The sequence below is a fragment of the Netta rufina genome, assembly GCF_964035555.1.
Source record: "Netta rufina genome assembly, chromosome: 2".
NCBI classification, from domain to species: Eukaryota; Metazoa; Chordata; class Aves; order Anseriformes; family Anatidae; genus Netta; species Netta rufina.
The window spans coordinates 94,512,151-94,535,114 of record NC_140124.1 but is presented as its reverse complement, the minus strand read 5'-3'; the positions used below and the strand labels follow the sequence as shown (position 1 = coordinate 94,535,114).

The window sequence follows — 22,964 nt, the reverse complement described above, 5'->3', positions numbered from 1 at the left end:
TGCCATTTTTTTCTCTTTTCATAAGATTGAGTTTTTGTAGTGGGTGTTACTTAAGACTAAAACTTTAATCCATTTGGAATTAAAGTTAGAAGAAATCAAACTGAAGATATATGACACGAAAGTAGAGGGGCATTTCTTGCACTGGTATTTATTGAAGTTTCATATTAATGTTTAACTATCAAAAATAATTTACAAACCTTCTGGAGTCTTTAAAGGAAGAAGCATAACATACTGATTAACTTTCTTTTGTCACTGGGACCCTGACACAGTTGTTCTGAGGGAGCAACTAATTTACAGATCTAAATGTCCCCATTCTGGGCTTGTAAACACTGCTGATATGATCATTCTGTCAAAACCTTTCACCATCCACTATCTGTGACAGATACCTGCACTCTATTCCTTTTTATAATGCAGAGAAACAAACTAATTTCACAAATATTTCTGAAGCACAATCTCTTTTTGGATCCTCTCTATTTGTGAGACCATGCAAATCAACTGCAGCTCAGATCTTCCAAAGAAGGAATGTGAATCTGGCTAATAATTATTATAATCAAGAGTTTGCACTCATTCATCCATACAGAAGAAACCAAGGAGTAATGAAATCATAAGGAACTGAGACACTATCAGTGCTACAAGACAATATCTTTCCTACTCACTTTCAAGTCCACAATTCAGAAAGTTAAAAAAAAAATAAAAATTTTCAGTAGTGACCGTCTTCAAAATAGGGACCAAATTCCTCCCTTTGGGTCTCCTCACACTATTCTATATTCTAATTAATACAAATAATATCTTCCAAGCTAGCTGAATAATCTGGGGAATGTGGGAAAAAGATCTTCCCCAGAAACCCTATCATGGTTTCATATACAGAAAATACTTCTGTAAATACTATCTTTAAAATACCAAATAGTAATTGTTAGAGAAAACAAAAAATAATTTGTATTATATCTGTAGCTGCACTTTGTTTTTAGTACATTCATAGCTATATATTTTACATTACTTTGTGTAATGTGCTGTAAAATTTCTGGTAAGAATACTTGATAAGTTCAATTTTATTGTTATTTGACACTATAAAGAGGTACAAATAAACAAATACAACTAGTATTTTTTCTATTTGGGAAATTCATTACTCAGTGCAGTGACCTGTGACTCCTGAGTGTAGTGTCATGGATGTCCACAGAAACTCCTGCAGTATTCATTCATGTAAAATTTTGAAAAGACACAGCATTAAAAGCTTAATTCTACAGTAAGCAATTAAAACCTTTGTGTAATGCAGTTAGTCCAGTTTTAATTGTATGAAAAATAAATTCCCTAAGAAGTATTTTCATCAATGGTGGGACAGACAATATCGAGAAGACACACTGCATTAAAAAAAAAAAAAAAAAAAAGTGGGTTCTTGATAAATTGACCCTACCAAACAATGTACATGATGGAGTACACAGTGCCACTTGAGACTACCATACTTCCTTGAAGATGGTTAAAGACACAGATTTGTTAAGAAATTAGAGCTGCCAACCAGGTCGTGATACTTAAGAAACTTCTGACAGTTATCAAACAGCTGATATTAAACTACAGAATACTAAGAATGAATTTGAGAAAGGGGAGAAATTCATTTATCATGAAGAGACGCGTTATATTTTGTACATATCAATAGAAATGTCCTGTCACCTGCATCACCTTTACAAGGAATGCTGCTTTCATATTAAATACGGTAAGGCACTTTAATTCTCTATGAATGTTGAGTCTGTCCTCTAAAAGTGTACTGTTAGTGCTTAAGAGTAAGTCTGTAAAAGTACATACATTACCTAAAGAATAGTTTCACTAGCTTCTAAATCATAGACAGTACACAGACATTTCACTTGAGTCACTTTTTTTCCTAATAAAGCAAATCCCAAATGTGTATTTTCATCCTGCTTTTCCAAATTCAGACTAATCCATTAGACATTGTGTGGAAATAGCATGCATTCCTCAAGACTACCAAAGGACCATTAAATACGTAAAGGACCAAGCCTAAATACGTAATTCCAGAGAAAATAGAAACTTAACAATCTTTTGATATCTAGGTCAAGACTCTACTGGCCAAAGATGAAGATCCTGTGGTAGCGGTATAATTCAAGTAGAATGTGGGAAGCCACCTGTGGTATACTATTGATGTACAAGGTACCATTGATAACAATTAAAAGGTCATTTTTAGAACCACTTCAGAAACACAGCCTGAATTGTAGTTTCATAAGGGCTATAGTACATGTCAATGACTCACTGGTACGTTCAGGTGGAAAATATCCACATTGTAAAATAATGCACAAATTCCTTTTTTTTTTTTTTTTTTTTTAATTTTTAATCAAGAAATAGATTATGCATCGCTATTTTGTAGTATAAGAATATGCAGGAAGCTAACAGTCAAACCAAAGTTATTCCTAATGTAGAAACATACAGGACTACACATTTTCAAACACTTTCAACAGCTCCAAACTCTTCTGTTTCTTAAGGCAGCATAGTCATATGAGGGTTTTTTTACGCCAGACCAAGCAGGCTGGGAGGAAAAAAAAAAAAAAAAAAGGAAAAAAAAAGGTCCTGGAAACAATAGTAGTAATCTCAGTGCACTTCATATAGACTTAAAGCATGCTACGACATAAAATTTGCCCTAAACAAGATCTAAAGATCCAGATACCAAGATGATCTAGACAAAGTAAAAGTAACCAGCACAACTCATATCATGCTGTCATTCTTTTTGGGCAATCAGCGTACACAATATCAATAAAAGTTTTATATAAATTAGCAGTGTATCTTCAACACAATTTTTCCTCCATCTCATCTGTGAATCAAAATCCAGAGTTTGTTGAATTGCTCACCTCTTTGAGGATGAGACATTAATCCTAAAAAGACTGAAGCACTGATTTCTGTGAAAGCCATCCCAGCAGAAGGAAGCAGCAGCCATGTAAGAGCTGTACGGGGGCTATGCACCCACCTTCAACTGCTGCCACCAGATAAGGTGAGCAGTGGCTGTGATCATTCTGCAAGGAATCATTCCTGCTAGGAAACCTCACCTCAGCATGCCTATAACTGAATGCTTCCTGAAGAAATGTCTTGATGTTACTGTTCTGTTTCCAAACCCAAAGAAGGAAAGGCAGTCCTAGGAAATGTCAGAAAGGCACATGAAGTGGAATAGGATTACATGTGCAAAATTAATGACATCTAACATTTAATTAGCATGGTAATGCCACCCATTGCCTGAGGAAAAAGGATAAAATTAAAAATAAAGCTGAGAAATTCAAGACTAATAAAAGACATCCAGGCACCTAATATCAACTCTTTACTACTAAAATGTATTTTCAAAAGGTGTCATGCACTTGAGACAAAGTCAAATTGTGTTTTTCAGGGAAGCCCCCAAAGTTCTCCCCATCTCTCATGTGTAATGTCAGAGCTGAAGTTCAACGCTGCTTAAAGGAATGAGAGAAAGTCACTATAAATCTGCATCAGAAAAAAATACTTAAAATAATCCAGTTAATATACACTATGCTAACTTTAAACAACATCAATTTTTCAATCCAAGTTAAAGTAAAGTAAAGCAAGACAAAGGAGCGGCTCTACTAGACCATTTTCATCTTTCTGTATAGGACTACTACATAATTAAACGTTGTTTCATAGTTTGGGGATTATCCCTTACTCCTCCAACTTTAAAGAGACCACTGAAGCTATATTAACAGTTTTTTGAATATCGAAGAAAAACTTGCAACAACATTTCCTGCAATGGCGTATGGCTGCTATTTCACACTTTATTTACTTCAGAATCCTCAGAAGGATGCCATATGGTGGTGATAATTTACTGTACTTGAGCTTCTCAGTTTGGTTCACGTAATTCCTCCACTGAGATTTAAATTGTCAGCTAAAGCTGGACTCCAGTTACCTGTGAAAAGTCCTTCTAGACAAGAATTTTTCCCCTGGCTCTTGTATGCATCTTTTTTGAACACTTTAATGCTTTCATTAATTGTGCTTGCTTTTTCTCTTCCCTGACAGACTTCTACATTCTGAAATTTCTTCCTTCTAGTACTTTTCCTTAAGCTCTTTAAATCACAGCAATTCTTGGCATATCTTATAATCAACTCCTTTACAAATAAATTCTGCACATCATTTTACTGATTTACATTACTTTGAATGGGATACTGAACAGGCGTTATTGTCCTAAGTTTTGTCTCTTTTACAGCAATGTAGTTGGAAATACCATGGTGGCATCTTTTCATTTCATTGGCTTCATGGTCTCTTTTCTTACAGAAGAATCCTCCACAGACAGATTAATACAAGCTAACTGGTTTAAGAAAGTAAAGCCATTTTTATCCATGACTTTAAGGGAAGAAGTTTTCTTTCCTTGCTTAACGAGGAATTAGTTAAAGGGAAAATGATACAAAAATACATGTAGTTTATCAGGAGTATCTGAGATAAAATCCCTAATTCAGTATGGAAGCCAGAAGACGAAATCTTCTAGGCTGCCTGAGAATTACTTGATGTGTTTTATGCTCTAAAGAAGCAGGAAGTTTCATTTGTAGTCTTTGGGCAACTCGTTGGCAACTTTGCATGGTGAAAATTAAGTCTGTCTGTTATGAACTGGCAGTCATCTCCTTGACCATGTGTGCTAATTCTTTCTACTGTCACTGTCCTTTCCATTTCAGCATTACAGTTTGTGCTTGGAATTCACAGATCACCTGGAATCAGACTTCACCCTTCTGTATCCCCACAAGCACTAACAACAATCTGTCATAAAAAAAAATGTTCTGTACCTTCATAGGCATATGCAATGCTTTGTTTTAACTCTCTGAAAAGAGGGAGGAGAAAATACAAATGCTATCATTAAAGATTATGCATTTAATTTCACCAGAATTGAACAATCCCCTTAAAAATATATATTTTGAGTTTTAGATAAATTCCAGACTATTTATTACATGCTTTTAGTTCATCTGAAGGATAATTTCCACTTAGTATTTTTTTTAATATCTGTAGTTTCTATTCTAAACTTAACTGCCAGCCCAACTGAAGATTCAGAAAAACTTCAAAGCATAGTAGATTGGATTTAGGGAAAAACCTGATTCTTTTTAAATCATCCAGCACTTGCACCTAAGCAGCACAATAATTATAACAAAAGCATCCACTACTTCTTCTGGATCACCACTTTTCCTCATATACCAAGAAAACTGTAAGTTTTAGAAAAATTTATCCTGACAATGTCTAAAATAAGCTTACTTAATAAGATAATGACTTAACCATCTTCCCTGTTAGCTGCATGCAAACTGACACAGACATTATGAATATCTGAAAATGGCCATATACAACATTGTCAAATATCTATCCAATTGTATAACATCTTCAATTTTCCAGTGCATATTCTGCTTCCTCCACAGTCCACACACTGAACTCAGAAAGCACATCCCTCCTTTACACATGAATGAGACCTTTATAAATGAATCAGAAGCACAGGGAAGAGAAACCCAGTAGCCCATACAAGCAGAGTTCTGTCAAGAAGCAGCTATATTGGACTGGGATTTAGGAGAAAGGCATTTGTTTTATTTTGATGATTTTTTTTTTCCCCTAAGCAGAAGATTCCTGTTAAAGCTGTGCAGACATTTACATTTAAAATGTTTCAACCTGCAGTCTAAAGAATTTGTAAGGTTTCATCTATTTATTAATTCCAGAGCTCAGAGAATTTGGTGGATAATTTCTGAATAAGCTTGTTTCCATAAAAATGGTGGCACTCCAAAATGCCAGAAGTATAGATGATATGACAGCTCTTCAGAAATCCTCGTGATATCTCTACAGAAGACATTTCACTATTTTTTTCATTAGTGACCATTTGTCAGTAATTTGCATGAATATCAATCCATTGACGTAGGATCAGATTCTCCTCCACATTATATGAACACACCAAATTAAGGGGAACAGAAAAGTTACCACTGACACCTGGATCTAAAAAGGTGTAATGGGGAAAGAAAAGCAGAGGAATTCCCCCCCCCGCCCCCCCCCCCCCCACACACTCCTTCAGCAATTCTCTAGATCACCAGCTATTTTCCTCCTCAGTTTCTCCTAAAGGAGAAGAGAAAAGAAAAAAAAGTGAGACAGTGAGAGTATCTTATAATATTGTGCTTCTCCTAGTTTCCTATCCGTTATCTAGACTGTTATATAATAGAGGTTAATAGATTAATTTTCAGCTTTACAAGGGAAAGTGACATCTAAGTGTCTTCATACAGTGTCTATGTCATGGTGTGAAATGAGTCCACGAGAACTGAATGGAGCTATTTATTAAGGTTATTTATCTTTGGCAGAACTGCAATATCCAAAAGCAGAGCAACTATTCCTACAGAAGCTATGCTGGATTGAATGGGTACTTGGATTGTGTAGAGGGTGGAGCCCTTCCCATTAAACTCTGTAAACTTCATGATGCATAAATATAGCTGCTTATGCCAGAGCTCTGACAGAAAAAATAATAATAATAAAAAAATAAAAAAAATAGTTAATTCATCTTCTTGGTTTTATTAATAGAGGTCACTGAATAAAAGTAAAGTGGCAGTAGTAACCTTATATATTTATAAGATAGACAAAAAGCACTGTGCTGCAGTTTCTGGACTACTGCAGGAATTTCCAAAGTATTTTACAGCCAACTACACATGAGCTTTGCCTATTCTTTTAGACAACCAGCAGCAACTTTAACATATGTAACTACGATGAGATGCAGCAAAGAATTAAACTGCGATAAACTGCAATACACTGCAACACATTGAAAGCATATGAATTAATTGAGGATACTACTGTCAACCCCTCCACATTGTGGAGTACCCACTCTTCCCTAGGGGCACTTTGTGAACTGTATGTGACTATCTGACATAAGGTCTGAGTAAGGATGTCAGTGTCAATCCATGTATTAAATATTAGCAAAGCTTAACTTCTTCCTTATATTTTTTAAGAATAAATATATATATATATATATATATATATAACCCCACTTGGACACAATTGCTCAGTGGCATCCATAGCTCTACTCACAGCTAGTTGGGCATAGTTCAGAGCTTGCTAGTATCTATCTGGATTGCAATGTGGATTGAAGGCAATTTGTGGCCACTTGCAAAAAGACTTACTCTTCAAGAAATATACTTATAAAAAAAAAGACATACGCTTAAAGCACCTAGAGTCCGTATACACTCCTCTCCCAAGAGTGGAGATAGCCAATTTTATCCAGTTTTTCCACTAAAAGTAATGCCAAGAAAAAGTGAAAATTTAGAAGAAAACCATAAGATGGATTTGCAATTTGGAAATAGACTTTACAATAAGAGACTAAATGAGCTCCAAGATGGATTAAGACAGAACTGAATCATGATGATACAGTCTGTACATGATAAACTACCTACTTAAGGAGAATTTCTAACTCTGGTCTCTTTAATCTAGCAGACAAAAGTACATAAAATACAGTGACTGGAAGCTACAGATGAAGTAAGATGCATTTTTTAAAGTATATCACTAGCCACCTTCTGATGCTCTTGACAGATGGTAAACAACAAAAACATACACGTATGAGTTAGACCTCGCAGCATTTTTCTTCAGGGGAAAAAAAAGCAAGCATATTGGTCATATTGGTTTTGATTGTGGAACAATGATTTCATGTCAGAGTGATAACCAAGCCTTCACATTCTGAATTTCTTACTGACATTATGTCTGACCGTCATCCAAAAAAAACAAGATACCGTACATTGATTTCTACCTCAGCATCTACATTGCCAAAATGAGAATAAACACCTCTAGATAAGAAAAATATCAAGTTCATTGTAAATGTTAAAGATCTACAAATGAAAAATATTCATGACATCTGTTTCACTGATAGGAACCTAAGCACAAAGCAGAAATGCAATTTACTGGGTCTGGCTGAGATGAAGCTATGAAGTTAACTTATTTCATAGCAGCCTGTGTCATGCTGTGCTTTGCATTTGTGACTTTAACTGTGATGATAGCACACCAATGCTTTGGATGTTGCTGACCAGTGCTTGCACAGTGTCAGAGCTTTCTCCCTCCTCCCAGTCCCTGAAAGTCAGTAGGCTGGGGATGAGCAAGACATTGGCAGGGGACATAGCCAAGACAGCTGACCCAAACAAATCAAAGGGATATTCAAGACTATATGATGTATTCAGCAATAAAATCTCAGTGAAATATGTTTACATTATGCCGCACACAACATTCTATTAATATAGACTGGTATGTAACACACTTTTTTGGAGAACTCCAAGATCTAAATGGTGGAAGGAAATATATCTGTTGTTCAGTCTGAGCTCCTGCAAAATAGAGGGCATAATACTTTAGTTGGAAAGTACTGCTTCAAAATCATGAAGGATAACAGAATCTAAGCCCTAATAAATAAATTCCTTTTGGAAAGTCCTTTCTATCGTGGAGACAGGTGAGAACTTTTACTTTTTAATGGAGACATATTCTTAGAATCACACTTGCAATCTCAGGTCCCATAGAGTTTAGCATTTGTTTATTTGTCAAGTAATTGCATTTAGCTTTAAAAGTCTGCAGAGAGGACTGATTACAGCTGAAAATGTTTCTCCTTGCATTGCTGACTGAAATGCAAACATCCATACTGTGTACATCTGAACATATTTTTTTCCTTGCCTTTCATTCATCCTTACATTAAATGTTATAAGGACAAGGTCTCTCATACTGAAAAGGTATGTGTATTCAGTACCAGTCAACATTTTGATTTTAAAATGACATAAGATTCCTAATGTTGTATCAAAGGATTCGGGAGCTTTGTTTAATGTCACTTGGACTTCTAGTAAATGTAAATCACTTCGTTATGAATTATCACAGACTGGTAAACAGTCATTTAGCAGAACTGATACTTCTACGCAATAAATATATAAATATATATATATATATATAAATAAACTCATTTATTTGAATTTAACACATTTCTTTCTATGAAAATATATAGAGCCAGTATTCAAATTCAAGCCATGTTCCATGTTTATGTCAGAACTGTCTGATTTGATGATTATTGTCCCTAAACTCAATTAGGTTTACATGGCAAGGTAACAGAGTTGCTGCAGAGGTGGCCTCTGTGAGCTGCGCCCAGCAGCTGCCCCATGTCAGATCAGAGCCAGCTCCAGCAGGCTCCAAGAGGGACCTGCTGCTGGCCAGAGACGAACCAGTAAGAGATGCTGGTTGGGCCTCTGGGAGAGCAGATTTAAGAAAGGGAAATTGTGCAGAAGCAGCTGGAAGAGAGAAATGAGAAAATGTAAAGAGGAACAATTTTTTAGACACCAACGTTAGTGAAGAGCATGGGTTCTGGAGCAGCAGTTTCCCTGCGGCCTATGGAGAGGCCCCTGGTGGAGCAGCCCATGGGTGCCCCATGGAGCAGATCTCCACGCTGCAGCCCCCCCGTGGGTGGAGGAGCCCCTGGTGGAGCAGGTGGATGTGGCCTGGAGGAGGCTACAGCCCATGGAGAGCCCCCGCAGGAGCAGGCCCCGGGCTGGAGCTGCAGCCCGTGGAGAGGAGCCCCCGCAGGAGCAGGGGGCCTGGGGGGAGCTGCCGCCCATGGTACATGGCATGTGCCATACTGGCACAGTTCTTGAAGAAGAATGGATAGAAAAAAGTTCATTTTACCAAATTTACCCAGAATCAATTTTTACCTAGTTTTGCAGTTAAAAATGTAAAGGTCACAATATACATGTCCACAATATACAGGAATTCTGCCTGGGAAAGAAAGGCTCAGTCAGAAGTAAATTTAATAAATTGATGTGAAGTATTTTCTATGAAAGGAAACAAACAAACAAACAAAAAAACCCCACACAAGGTATGTAAAATATGTAAAGAACATGGCTTAAACTAAACTAGGCAGTCAAGGCTGCATGGATTTCTCTCATTCTGCATTTGTAGGGCTGCACAAAGAAAAAAATAATTCCAAAGAGAACAGAAAAGTTGAAAACAACTAGTTACCAACTGAAAGGGTATTGATTGATAAGTTGTTGGTTTTTGGTCTTTGACAAGCATCTGGCTCAAAGTGCTTACTATTCATATAAACAAAAGCAATCATGAAACCATGGGTGATGGAATCAATCACAAAAAAAACTACAGAGCAAACACCATTGCTTTCCATTTCAGCAAACTGGACAAGCAGAACAAAGCTGGTCTGAGGGCAGGCCTTAGGACCGATTGCGGAAGACTGACAAGGGTAACACAGAGCACTTGTCTGTTCCACCAGTTCAAGAGCAAACACTTTTGCAATCATTAGACCTGACAGAGGCTAAAAAAAAAAAAAAAAAAAAAAAAAAAAAAAAAAAAAGACATTTTACTAAGCTGTAGGCAAATTAGCTTGCTAGTACATCAGAACATCACAAGCTGAAATTAAACAAATAAAGCTAAAGTGATGAAAACGACTGGAAAGCAAAAGAGCTGAGGGCTACATACTATACCGCAGCATATCATAATCAAAAGATAATTCATATATTCCCTTCCTCTCCATCTCCAGGGCATACCATTTCATTGGGGTGTAGACAGCCCTGCAGTCTCTGGAACTACAAGGAGTACAATTTTTCAGTATAGCCAAAGAACAATAACAGAGCTGGGAACTTTGCAAGAAACACACTGCATGAGCATGGCAATTTGGATCTGTGCTAGCCTAGGGGTCTCTGAACTCTTAAGAATTTTTACAGTGATTGTCAGGACTAAATACAAAACCTTGGAACCGTGGAGAAGAAGGAGGTTAGTCTTACAGAGGAACCCTTGCTTCTATAGGAAGCCATGGTTTCAGCAACCATCATGCAAAGCACCCCTCCTGGTAACTGCAAATCCATAGCCTCACCCTTCCCACACACATACTTTGAGCAATGTATTTTTCTACATACTCTTTATTTATGTATTTATTGGGAATGGGGACTGCGTCTTAGAGATTTGCATCTGAGATGGTACAACAGCTTCCCCCAGTCCTTGATACCAGTTTGTTCTTTCTGGCAAGTTGTACTTGATCACACACAGTTGTTAAGGGAGCTTTGCCCTGCTGTTAGAACCTACTGATGCTGTGCATCATCTTGTCTCTCATGGTGCTGTTTCAGTTTCTCTTGGCAACACCTATTTAAGACTGTGAACACAAACTGCATGAGAAAAACCTCCACTCTATCTGTATGCTATAAACAAAGTCACAGAAAAGACACCCCTGCACAAGCCATGTTACTAACTGTGCATATCTAAAGAACGACTAGAGAAAGACCAACATCTGCTCATTTCATATCACACAAAAATCTGCCAGCTCAATGTCCATATATAGGCTGAACCTGAAAAAGTTTTCTAAGTGAAATGTTCTCTATAATGCTACCTAATTCTGTTCTGTAATCCTCCTCCCTCTAGTACATGTGTAATTTGCAGAATGAAGTACAGGAATTCACCACCCACTTTCCTCCCTCAGAGTAGCGCAGAGCAAATACAAGCATTTCTTGTTATACATCTGTTTAAGAGTCTCTGGACACATTCCTTGTTTTCCACCACCTACACCATACCCTTCTGGAATGGGCTGCAGTCCCATTTATTACTGTTGTGAAAGTACTTGGAGTCACTGCCAGAAAAAAATGCAGATGTCTACTGTTCTACTGATTAGGGCTCAGTCCTGGTTGTGGGCTGATGTGAGTGATTTCCTTTTGAGGGATTCAAGGAGAAGGGAACAGAAAACAGAATTTCCACTTCCTTGGTGAGTTCTTGAAAGAGCAGCTAAGGTGAAGATATCATCATCTGCAGAAGCAGTGTTCTGGGAGAAAGAACTGGCCTCCATTACCTATGGACTGTAGAACTTTATGGTCCGGAAAACGATTCGTGGATGTGAATCTTGCATATTCAGAAGCACATCTTATAGCCTCAGAGAAATGTTTTAGCCTCTGTCGAAAGGAGCAGGCTCAAAAACACACAGGAAACACAGCATTGTCTCTTGGATACCTTTGCTTTTGGCCTTCATTTCTGTCATTTCTGAATCTGACTTTGGGAATCCAAAAAAGATTTATCCACTACTCTATCAGTCTCGTAAGGAAGAACAATCAAACTCCACAATTCTTGGATCTAGGAGCAAGAAGCCTAAATGCTTTTACAGATCTAGCTTTATGAGTCTACCTAAAGGATCCTCTAGTGTCAAAGCAATTACAAAGAGGTCTGGAAACTAAGCCAAGAGACACGGCAATAACATTTCTAATGAATTTAACTCCTATTTACAGCTTTCCTCTATTAGTTTCAACAAGTATACAATTTAGCTTTTGACATTTACAGAAAGAATTGTCTCAAGTCCTCTTTAACTGTATTGACTGTGGCAGAAGTTTAGAAACGTGTGCTAGAAGCACTGATGCATCCATTTCAGCCAGGAAATACTAATACAATCTCCAAGTAGCTGGTCTGATCTGGACTAAGAAACTAAACTAAAACACAAACAAGCCAGAAATCTGGCAAAAATGGTATCTAAAGAACTTATACATCTTGAAGTGAATAATGATAGCGTGATTACAACGATATTTTCCAACAAAAATAAATACATGCTCATATGAAATAATTTCTCTACATGTCATGGAATGTCACTCTGCTTACAGAAATTGAAAATCCCAGAAGAGGTTCAAGGTTAAAAATAAACTTGATTAGATCTAGGAAAGCAGGGAAAGGAGATTCTTGTTAAGAATGTGTGTATATGAAAACTACAAGAACTTAACACTGAGAGGTCTCTTCAAATAATGTAGGCTTTACAGTATAGTATACTATGCAGGCTTTAATGTAAGCTTAATGTAACTTTACAAAAGCAAAACTTAAGCCTGTAATAAAACATTAAAAGCTACAGTTATAATGTTCCAAAGAAAGGAGCTGTAGAGGGAAGAAAATTTGAAAGCATCACCCATATCTAGGTTCCTGCAATAGCTGAGATCTGTGAAAGTCATGGAAAATATAGGCACCGTGTGTTTTGTTCCACACTTCTTTTTCTAACTCTGATTAACAAAATCATACAGATTTTCCTTTATGAAGATGTTTCTTCATGTTATTGCTACTTCTTCATTCCCTGTGTCATCTACAAATTTCACAAGTTCATACTTTGTTCTCCCCCAAGTTATGAGTTGATACACTGAAAACAATTGGTTGAAGGGCTATTCCCCTGCTTCCTCCCCCCTACTTTAAATATGCCATTATCAATTTCTTTACCCTGAGAAGAGTTCTTATAATACTATTTGCAGCAGTTTTGCCTCTAGCTGAGTTCCTGCCTGCCTTAGAATTCCCTGCACTTATTCTAACATCTCCATTCCACTCCACTCCTACAGGGCACTGTACCAACCAATTTAGATTTAAGTTAAGCATTTAAATCCACTCTAATAGTTAAAAAATAAAAATAAAAAATAAATTATCTTACCACCTCCAGCATGATCTTCTGCCAATAAAAATGTATTGTGATTTATCATCTGCCTCCCTGTTTATTCTTTCTTTCAAAGCTTTACTATTCCTGCATCCTGTTCAAATATAGCAGTCTGTGGGCTCTGCTTTGGGAGCTTGAGGGGCCAAGGCTCAGCATCACCAGGGAACTCCTGAGAACCCTCTGAGAAACTTGAGGGTACCATTAATGCCAGGTAAAGATGAAGTAAGGAGAACCACGAGGATGCACGTACTAGGAAGCTCTTGTAACTTCTAATGAGTCTGATCAGCTGCTTTGGCCCAAGGTGACTGAAGCCTTTGTTATAACCTCACCCTAATTAGGGCCTGTCAAGCACCCTTTTAGCCAGGGAGAGCACTATATAAGACAGGGCTAGAGCAGAGTTCTGAGGGTGCAACCAACAAATGCAGCAGTTTGTGCAGAGGAGGTGCAAAGAAGAAGGTATAGTTTATGTGTTCAAACCAAAATAAATAGTCTTAGGTAAGATAGTGCAGAGCAGTGCCCCAGCAGATTTTAAAGCAGTCGATCCTGCAAAGCAGAGGCTTCAACAGATGGAGCTTTGGATGGTGGGTACTGGCCTCCACATCCTAGGCTGCTGAAAATGGCTTCTCTCTCTCAAAAGGAGAGAGGAAGGAATGGATGGAAATGCTTACCAGCAGCTGTAGGAGGGACAAGTGAACAGGGCAGATGAGCAAAGGGCCTGGAATGATGTGACAGAAAGGTATCACAGAATTAGCAAAACAGGGCTTATGCAGGGTCACTTTAAGCATTTGCACATAAGCAAGAAAGTGTCTACAAGGCACCATTATGGGGCAATCCCCAAAACCCTTTCTGGGAAACCAGCATACTGCAGAGCCTCTCTAAAGTCCCTATATGCTAATGTGTTCATGCAGTGTGGGGAATAAGCCTAAACTGGAGATTTGTGTGCTGTTCTGTGATGTGAGATTACAGAGATGTGGTGGAATAGCTCATCTGACTGCAGTGCTCTAATGGCGGGATACAGGATTTTTAGGAAGGGTGCACCAGGAAGATGAGGAGGTGGAGTTCTCCTTTATGTGAAAACAGCTGGAGCACATGGAGCTCTGCTTAGCAATGGATGGTGAGCCAGCTAAGAGCTTAGGGGTGAAGATTGAAGAGCAGACCAATATGGGTGATATTTAGTAGGTGTCTGCTATAGCCCACCTGACCAGGAGGAACAAGTGTATGAGGCCTGCTACATACAGGTTGATTTTATCAGCCACAATTTGGTACCCTTTTCCAAGCTATGAAAGAGATTAAAAATTAATTTTCATGCAAGCCATGTTTAGTGCAAGTCACTGGGAACAAAATAGCTCAGAATATGACTGTGTCAAATAAAAATCCTTAAGAAAAAAAGTGGGAATGAAGAATGCCATTAAATTTACTAAGTCACGTTTCTCAAAGACATGTTCTCATTGAGATAAGATATTCAATTTAACAATGCAGGATACTTCTCACCTACAAATGCCCGTACCTTTTTGTTGAGCATGCACAGACTGTTTTCTATAAATGGGGACAAACATAGGATAAGGTCCTGTCTCAGATTTCTCACTGCTATGTCATAATTATGTAACTTTCCCATAATCTCATGGTTTTTGAATGTTTACCAGAACCCTGAAAAACTACAACAAATCTAGCACTTCAGTAGTGTTCAAAATTTCTAAAGTCACAATGTAACTTTGACTTAAGGAATGTAAACAAAATGTAAAGCAAACAAACAAACAAAAACCACCACCATCACCACCAGTGAAAACACCAAAGCACAGCAAAACCTAAAAAAGAACTAGGACAATGCAGCAGTATAAGCAATATTCAATTTCAATATGTCATAACAAGCATTGTCTTGGAACATGTTTTCAATCCAATCTAAATGGATTTATTTTGTTTAAGTCTAGATTAGTCTTGGTTTCAGATAGAGTGATGATTTTTATATCATATGCATTGGGAAACAACTATATGGAATTTCTCAGCCATGAGCTATTAGATGTGTTAAAGTTTAGGTGAAGGTACTGATCATTCTGTTGCTTCATGTGATATTGCAAATACCAGCCTGTCACATATGCACAAGATAAAGTTTAAATGTGAAGGAGTGGCGAGCAGTTCTCTAAAAAAAAAAAATAATCTTAAGTTTGATTTGTTTTTATTCAAGACACTCAAAGTTTGATAAGGACGTGTTCAGTTCATGGGAATCCTGTGGCCTCTTATGCTGACAGTTGACTGTGAATCTTCAACGCAAGATATAACACAACTATAATGATTTTTTCCTTTACCATTTCTTTGATGATTTTTTCTTCTTTTATCATTGCATAGCCGCAATTCTTTGTCAGGTGATGTTCTAACCTCGTGTTTTTTTGTTGTTTTTTTTTTTTTTGCTGGTTTTTGGAAGTTAACAAAAATAAGTAATGGCAAACAGAAGAAAAGGTGAAAATCATTGGATAAAATGCTAGTGCCATGAAAAAAGAAAGAAGTTTCTTAGCATGGATGACATTTGCACAAAAGGCCAAAAATATGCATGCTGTTCAGAAAATTCTAGCAAGTGACAACTTGTATTTTACTAAATGTCTTCCTTTCACATTTCAAACTTTCTTACTGAAATGAATGTCTTGGTCTCTCTATACTTTTTCATCATTTTAAATTCCTGCAACAACTCCTACCAATTAGAAACAAATAAGCAAAGATGCACTTTCTCATTTATATGGATGATTTATATATATCATTTATATGATATTAGAAGCCAGTTTTATAGGCTGCCTGTGAAGATCTGAATGTATCAGATTGAATTATAGAAAAGCTTAATTACAAGACAGAACAGAGAAACTCATTCTTCTTTACAAGCTCAAGAGAACTTGAAATAAGTTGTTCCTGAGATTTTGCCCTAGCAATCAGGCAAGAATCTGGAACAGAATGATAAAAAAGAATATCTCAGGAACATTTGTGCCTGTACCTCTGCCTAACGGAACAATTTAGAAACCACAGAGGACAGAATCTCCATATTTCTACTTATCATACTGGCACTATTTGGGGGAAAGATTTTGGCTTTTGGGATCAGGAACCTGAAGTATTTTGCAAAGGAAAAACAAAACCAACCAACCAAAAAAAAAAAAAAAAAAAAAAGCCAACAAATAAAGTGAATAAAGGCAGATTAAATACAGACCTTGTTTCACTAGCATTTTTACAGCAATAGTTCACAGTTTTCAAGGTATACATCCCAGTTTGGTGAAAAATTGCTTTTGTTTTCCTTTTAAACCAGTGATAGAAAAGTCAAAACAAAACAAAACAAACAAAAAAACCCTCTTAGATACAATATATATATTTCAACAAATATTTGAAGAATACTTAAAGTATGTCAAGCACCCTTCAAACACAGGAAGAATAGACTATGTCAATAACTGTCCAATAACAATGAGGAAAATAACAACTTTTCCCTAAAAATCTTTATAATAGTATTCTAAAGGTCAATACTTATCTTATTTCCAGTTGGCTTTATAAATAGTACTGAATACTGGGCAGAAGTTATTTGTTTCTTTTGTCCCAACTGTAGCAATCTGCATTGAGAATATTAATCCTTCCCTGAAGACAGCTGAGCACATGGAGATGGGAGAAATTCCTGGATGGAACCAGGAAAGGAAACACACAGCAGGTTGAGATCTTTTAGTTTTCCTTAGGAGTGAAAATATGAACCAGTAAAAGAAATCTGCAAGACTTTGTGGAAAGAATGAAATGAAGCAGAAAACTAAGAGATGGGTAGAATATATAAGGAAGACATGGCAGGTTGGAAAAAAAAAAATTATATATTAGGAAGAGATAGTTTGAAGAAGTTCTACAGTTAAACAATAATGTTTGTAATGTCTCAGTTGGCCTGCTCTCACTCTCTTCTCTCCATTCCATTTCCAATATTTTGATTTGACTGCCTTCTGTCTCACATCTCTTGAATTCTGTCTGTCTTTCCTACTTTTCTACCCTCAAAGGTGAAAGTATAGGGCTCCTCCAAGAATTAAATCAATGGGTACTGTTTGGAGACTCCAGATTCAACATCACTGGTATCTGGTAAATTTAATGCTTCCAAGCTTATTCTTGTAGAAAAAGTAATATTTTCCTTGCTATCCTAACACCTCTTGGTATCTGAGATACAGACTGGATGAATGTCTCTGCTCTTCCGTCTTTCCAAAGAAGCCAAATCTAAGAAGTCAGACAATGCAATCAAACCTTGAACTCTGCACAGTTTTTAACTACAGATGCCAGAAACTAGTATTCAGGTTTCTTTTCTGGCTCAAGTTTAAAGGTACCTGGATATCTCATTTCTTTTCCCTGCCTAATCCATCTCAGCCCCTCAGTAACTGTCATTGTATGTAACTCCTTGTATCTACTTCTCCAATCAATTTTTATCAGAGCTGACTACTAATTCAGATCTTAGTTTACAGACTCCATTGTGAGAGAGCACTACTGAAGTAAATATACTTCTAGATTAACAAGACCTCTGTCCTGTTTTCTCTACAGGAATAGACATATGCTACTTTGAGAAAGCTTGTTTACTAGCAGGTTTTCTTTTAGACAGGTTTCTTTCCCACAGTATTACATATTCTGGGATGAGAAATTTGTATTTATAGATGCTAAATGATTTCAATTTAGGTAAAATGGACTCTGATAAACCGCTAATTTTTGAAGTAGATGTCACTGTATGAAATGCAGAACAACAGGAAATCCTAAGAATGTTAATCATGTCAGCCAAAGAAAGTAGCATTGTCCACTGACAAGGGAAGTTTGGTTTTAGTATTTTTAGGTCGTTAAACTAAATGAAGGTGGTGATAGAATCATGAAGCAATCTTTTATTTTTCATATTGTTAATCTATTTCATTAGCTTACAGTACACTTCTCATTTCTTCTGTCTTTTTGAAATGCCACCTACACTGATAAAATTACATTAGGAGTTCTAAATATTTCCAGGAAGAAGCAGAGAAATCACACAAAGAGATGACTATTAAGAAGTACAGAAAAACAGAGTCACTTGAGATGATCAGAATTTAACTTGTTTTAAAAACAATCCCAGACATGATACTCAGTGGGAGGAAAATATATATTTAAAAGAATCTAGAAATATCAAGAACATGCTACCAAAAGAAAAGCTAAAATGCAATTTCACTTAATTTTAACATGACAGAGGAGCAAAAAGTAATAAAGACAGCTTAGAATAAGCATCCTTCTCTGTGCCAGAGTCCCTTTAAGTGTATCAGTGCAATTAAGTGACAACTTTCAGTTTGAAACATCTTATGAACCTAAACATGAATAAACAAAATGGTCAATGTGTAGGAACAGTAAAGCACACTAGAATTACTTATTAGCAAATACAGAATTACCTGAAAATCAATACATCATTACACACTTTTCTGTTTCACAGTCGTATTCTGAAGCCTTTATATTTTCTACAATACTGGTGTAACAATACTACAATACTCTCCCAACAGTTGTGAGTTTCTGATAGCTAAATATGACTTCATTCTCATGACTCTTCACACCAAACCACGAAACAGAGCAAACACAAACCATAGGAATATCGCTTGGTTTGTCTAATTCAAAATACAATCCCAAACAGGTAGTTCCAGATAGCAGCAGAATTAGAGGCACCACTTCCTGCAGAATCTCCAGTCAGCTGAAAGCTCACCTCAGAACTGGAAACTGGACATAGTCACGACTTTTCTGAGAACTGTGTTTGCAACAACCATAGTTCTTCAGGGGTGATAAACATTAAAGCTAGCTTTGCTTTGAGCAAAAGCTTGGACCAGGCAACCTCCTGAGGTCTCGTTGAACCTGAATTATCCTATGATATTGTGCCATAGCAAACATTTAGAACTGAAAACCCTGAAAAAATATTTTATAACCTCATTTATAAACCTTTGCCATAGAATTATTAACTTTTGAAACAGAATCTTCTCCCAGAGGATGGGAACAGGGCTGCAATCCAAAAAATCTAGGACATGGAAGCACAATGGGTATGAACTTGCCCTAGTTAAAAAACACCCCTATACCATGAAGACTTACACAGCTGAAACATTAATCCAATGGAAGAGACCTTTCTGGTTGTACAAATAGATGTAAAGAACTTACAGATGTTACTACTAGTGAGCTGGGAATGACAGAATTCAGGTCACATTAAAAATCATGATCCTTAGGTTCTGAGCAATGTCAAGAAAAGGATCCTCAAGTCACACTACCAGTGTCAGATACACAGATATTGCCTATGTATATGCTTCAAGAATTCTCTGTTCTACCTACTTCTGATTGATCTGTGATACCTAGAGATAAAGGAAGATGTAATATTTGTTTACAAGAAAGAGGAGTTTTTCTACCAAGAGGAAATGGGTGATAATGTCTGTAGGAAGTGTTCCACGGGAAACAGGTGAAAATTACAGTCCTCTGTAATTTTGGCTTCCAGAAATAAATTAGAGTAAGATTGATACTCTAAGCAATTTAGACAACTGCCTTATTACAAGACAAGGTAAACCAGCAAACAGTTTTATGACTTTCAGGGCAGCTAACAATGTGGACAAGTTAAGTAAAGTTTTTTTTCATCAGGATATAAGATTGCAGTACAAATTGCAAAGACAGGAGACAGTGATCCAGCTAAAAAAGAGTCATTAACTACAAAAAAAATTAAATTAGATGGCTGTGAATGAGAGGCAGTTAGATTTCGTGTTGTCTAAACTAAAAGAATACAAAGTCTTTCCCATGTAACATGAACAAGAAAGCAATCTGTATCCCCATATAGGGGTTGGAGGAACAACTGGAGGAAATTCAGACATATGCTGATTATTCTATATAAATTATTCTAGAAAATGCAAATTTTCAAACAGATACAGACTTTCTGGGAGATGGAAAAAATGGGAGAGAGCAGGAGATTACATGCAGAACAAATTGCTGTTAACAGTAAAGCCACCTGAGTTACTACACAGGCTCCCTCAAGGACCACATTAATTTTTGCTTATTTTATTTTATATGAGAGTAAACATAAATAATATTCAGTTACTTTCTGCCTAGCGGCATACAATATCTTTTTAGCATAGAAAGAAGAACCACATCCCAAAGTTACTGAGATTTTACAACAAAGATATGTTTAAGATACTACTTAACATTTTTTTCATTTTCAATAAAACATTAGGAAAATTAATAATTTAAGCATTACTTAGAATGATAGTTTTGGCTGATGTTCCTTTAGAGGAAAGACTGTGGTTCTAGAGTGGATGTATAGACTTGTATCAGCACCCAGAAGTCACCCTTAAAGGTCTTTCACCAGCGGTCTCCACTCGCATCGACCCCAGAGGTCCCACTTAGGCTTAGTCCTATGCCTTCAACCCCTGCCATAGATCTGCTCAGCAATCACTAGACCTGACCCTGACCTACAAATAGGTTTCCCAGCTGTTCCTCAGACCTGACTCATTGCCATGGACTTGATTGAACCTGGCCCCATCCTTGGCTGAACCTGGTCCCATCCTCTGGGCCTCCTCGGTTCCATTGTAGTGGAGCTGGGCTCTGCCATGCCACCAGGTGCTGTCCCCCTCTGCTGCTCATGGGTCCTATCCCTCACTTCTCCTGGTCAGTTATTTCCTGCATTTTTTTCCTGTGCTTTCACTATCTACAGAAGAATACAGAGGGAATGGAGAAACTGCATGGAGCTGAAAAAGAAAGGATGCAGCCCTAATTATTTCAGGAGACTCAGGACTCAATATGGTCTATGAAGTCACTTGAATTGAAGGAAGTTAACTGGATCTTTCATTACCTGAACACTTTAATGAATGACACTAAATTGAGTTTGCAGTCTGACACAGAAGGGTGTCACTTTTCTAGAGGAATGGAAAGACCTTGAACTCAAGTTAACATTCTAGCAAACCCTAGAAAGCAGCAGTTTTAACATTTCTTAAGTGATCAGGACAGACATGAAGTCCATTCCTGTATCCCAACAGAAGACCTGGAATACCCATGTTGTGTTTGTCTAGTCGTATCTTAACAAACCCTCTACAATGGAGGTTCAACAACCTATCCACTCTATTTCACTGTTTTCCACTTTTAATCTTTCTTGGAACACAGGTTTCTAGATTTAACTTTTTTAAAGAGACCCCTCTGATCTGTTTCCCTTTGAAGATGATATCAGACCTGATGTTCTAACTTCCATCTAATTAGCACTAAGTAGTGTTGAAGCTTACTCTATGTGTCTTAAATCTCAATAATGCATTACATTGGGATTGTTGAAATGGAAGCTCTTTGCTACTTCTCTACTTTTTACAGTTTACTTTTTACTCTTGACTTTTACTCAGTTGGTAATTCTTGTAGTGCTTCCCCTATCTTTCTCTGGAGATCTGCTGTCTAGATGGCCATTCTTCATTAAAATAGTTTATTAGTGTAGTCCAGTATTTTGTACTTTTTCACTTACATAATATTTATTTTAAACCTTTCTCTACTTGTTAAGATTACTCTGAAACCTAATCCTGCCCCCCTGCAAAAGCGTTTGGAGATCTTCCCAAGTAGGTATCAAGTGCATATTTAATAAACATTTTATCTATCTAGCAAACCACTTGACAGAATCCCATCCTTCTTTTTTGACAGTGAGCCACTGATAACTACTCTTTGAAATCATAATTCCAAGCCAGTGAAGGATAAAGCATACATACTCTTTGACAACTTTTCTTCAGCATTCATTTTAAAAACAGTCAACTGATCTGATGTCAATTAACCTTGTGGTGGCAAGAATATTTGTCAGAGACTGCTTGCTCTTACAGTATCTTCCTCATGATCAAGTTTCCCTAGTTTTCTTTAGGAATAGCTTTAATGTTTTTATAAGCCATATAACATCACATTTATAATTTACTCTATCTTCTTGAGTCCTGTTATCTTGTCATAGAAGGAAATTAGTTTGCTTTACATGATTTATTCTAGACAAATCCACTTTGGCCATTGTTTGGCACTTTTTTTTTTTTTTTTTTTTTCCTCTTCTGGGTAATTCTAAACAGATAATCTGTTCAAGTATCTTTCCAGGAATTTATTTTAGGCTGAGTGGTCTATAATTCTATAATTCCCTGGGTCTTTGTGTGCTTTTTGGAACGACAGGCACACTGATCTCTCCCTCCCCCTGCAATACTCTTACTTGTCATCTTTGAATTCTCAAAGATCTCTGAGATTTATTAAGTACTCCATTTGTGACAGAGAATTTGAAAATATCTGACTCATCCAAGCAGACGCTAACCTGTTCTTACCCCTCTTCACTGGTTTTAATTATATTAGTCTTCAGATCACAGCCAGCCTTTTTTAATGAATGTTAAGGAAGACAAAAACAACCATGAAACTGGCATCCATCTATTAGTTTTGCCTGTCAGTTAATTGGCCAACTCGTTCCCTGGTCTTGCTCTAATGAATTACTTATAGGATGTTTTCTTTTAACCGTTCTGTTGTTAATGCCATGCTTAAGGCAATTGTCCCATACTTCCTTTCAATTTCTATGAGCAAAATGTTGCTCAGGGTGAAACTCAGAGGATTTGGAGAGTGC

At 36.9% G+C, this 22,964-nt stretch overlaps 1 protein-coding gene across 1 annotated transcript in view; it reads right to left on the bottom strand.

Moving 5' to 3' along the window:
• GABBR2 (gamma-aminobutyric acid type B receptor subunit 2) overlaps positions 1 to 22,964 on the bottom strand; it is a gene marked incomplete at both ends in the record, with an annotated part of 491,928 nt that overhangs the window by 259,709 nt on the left and 209,255 nt on the right. The window lies entirely within an intron of this gene.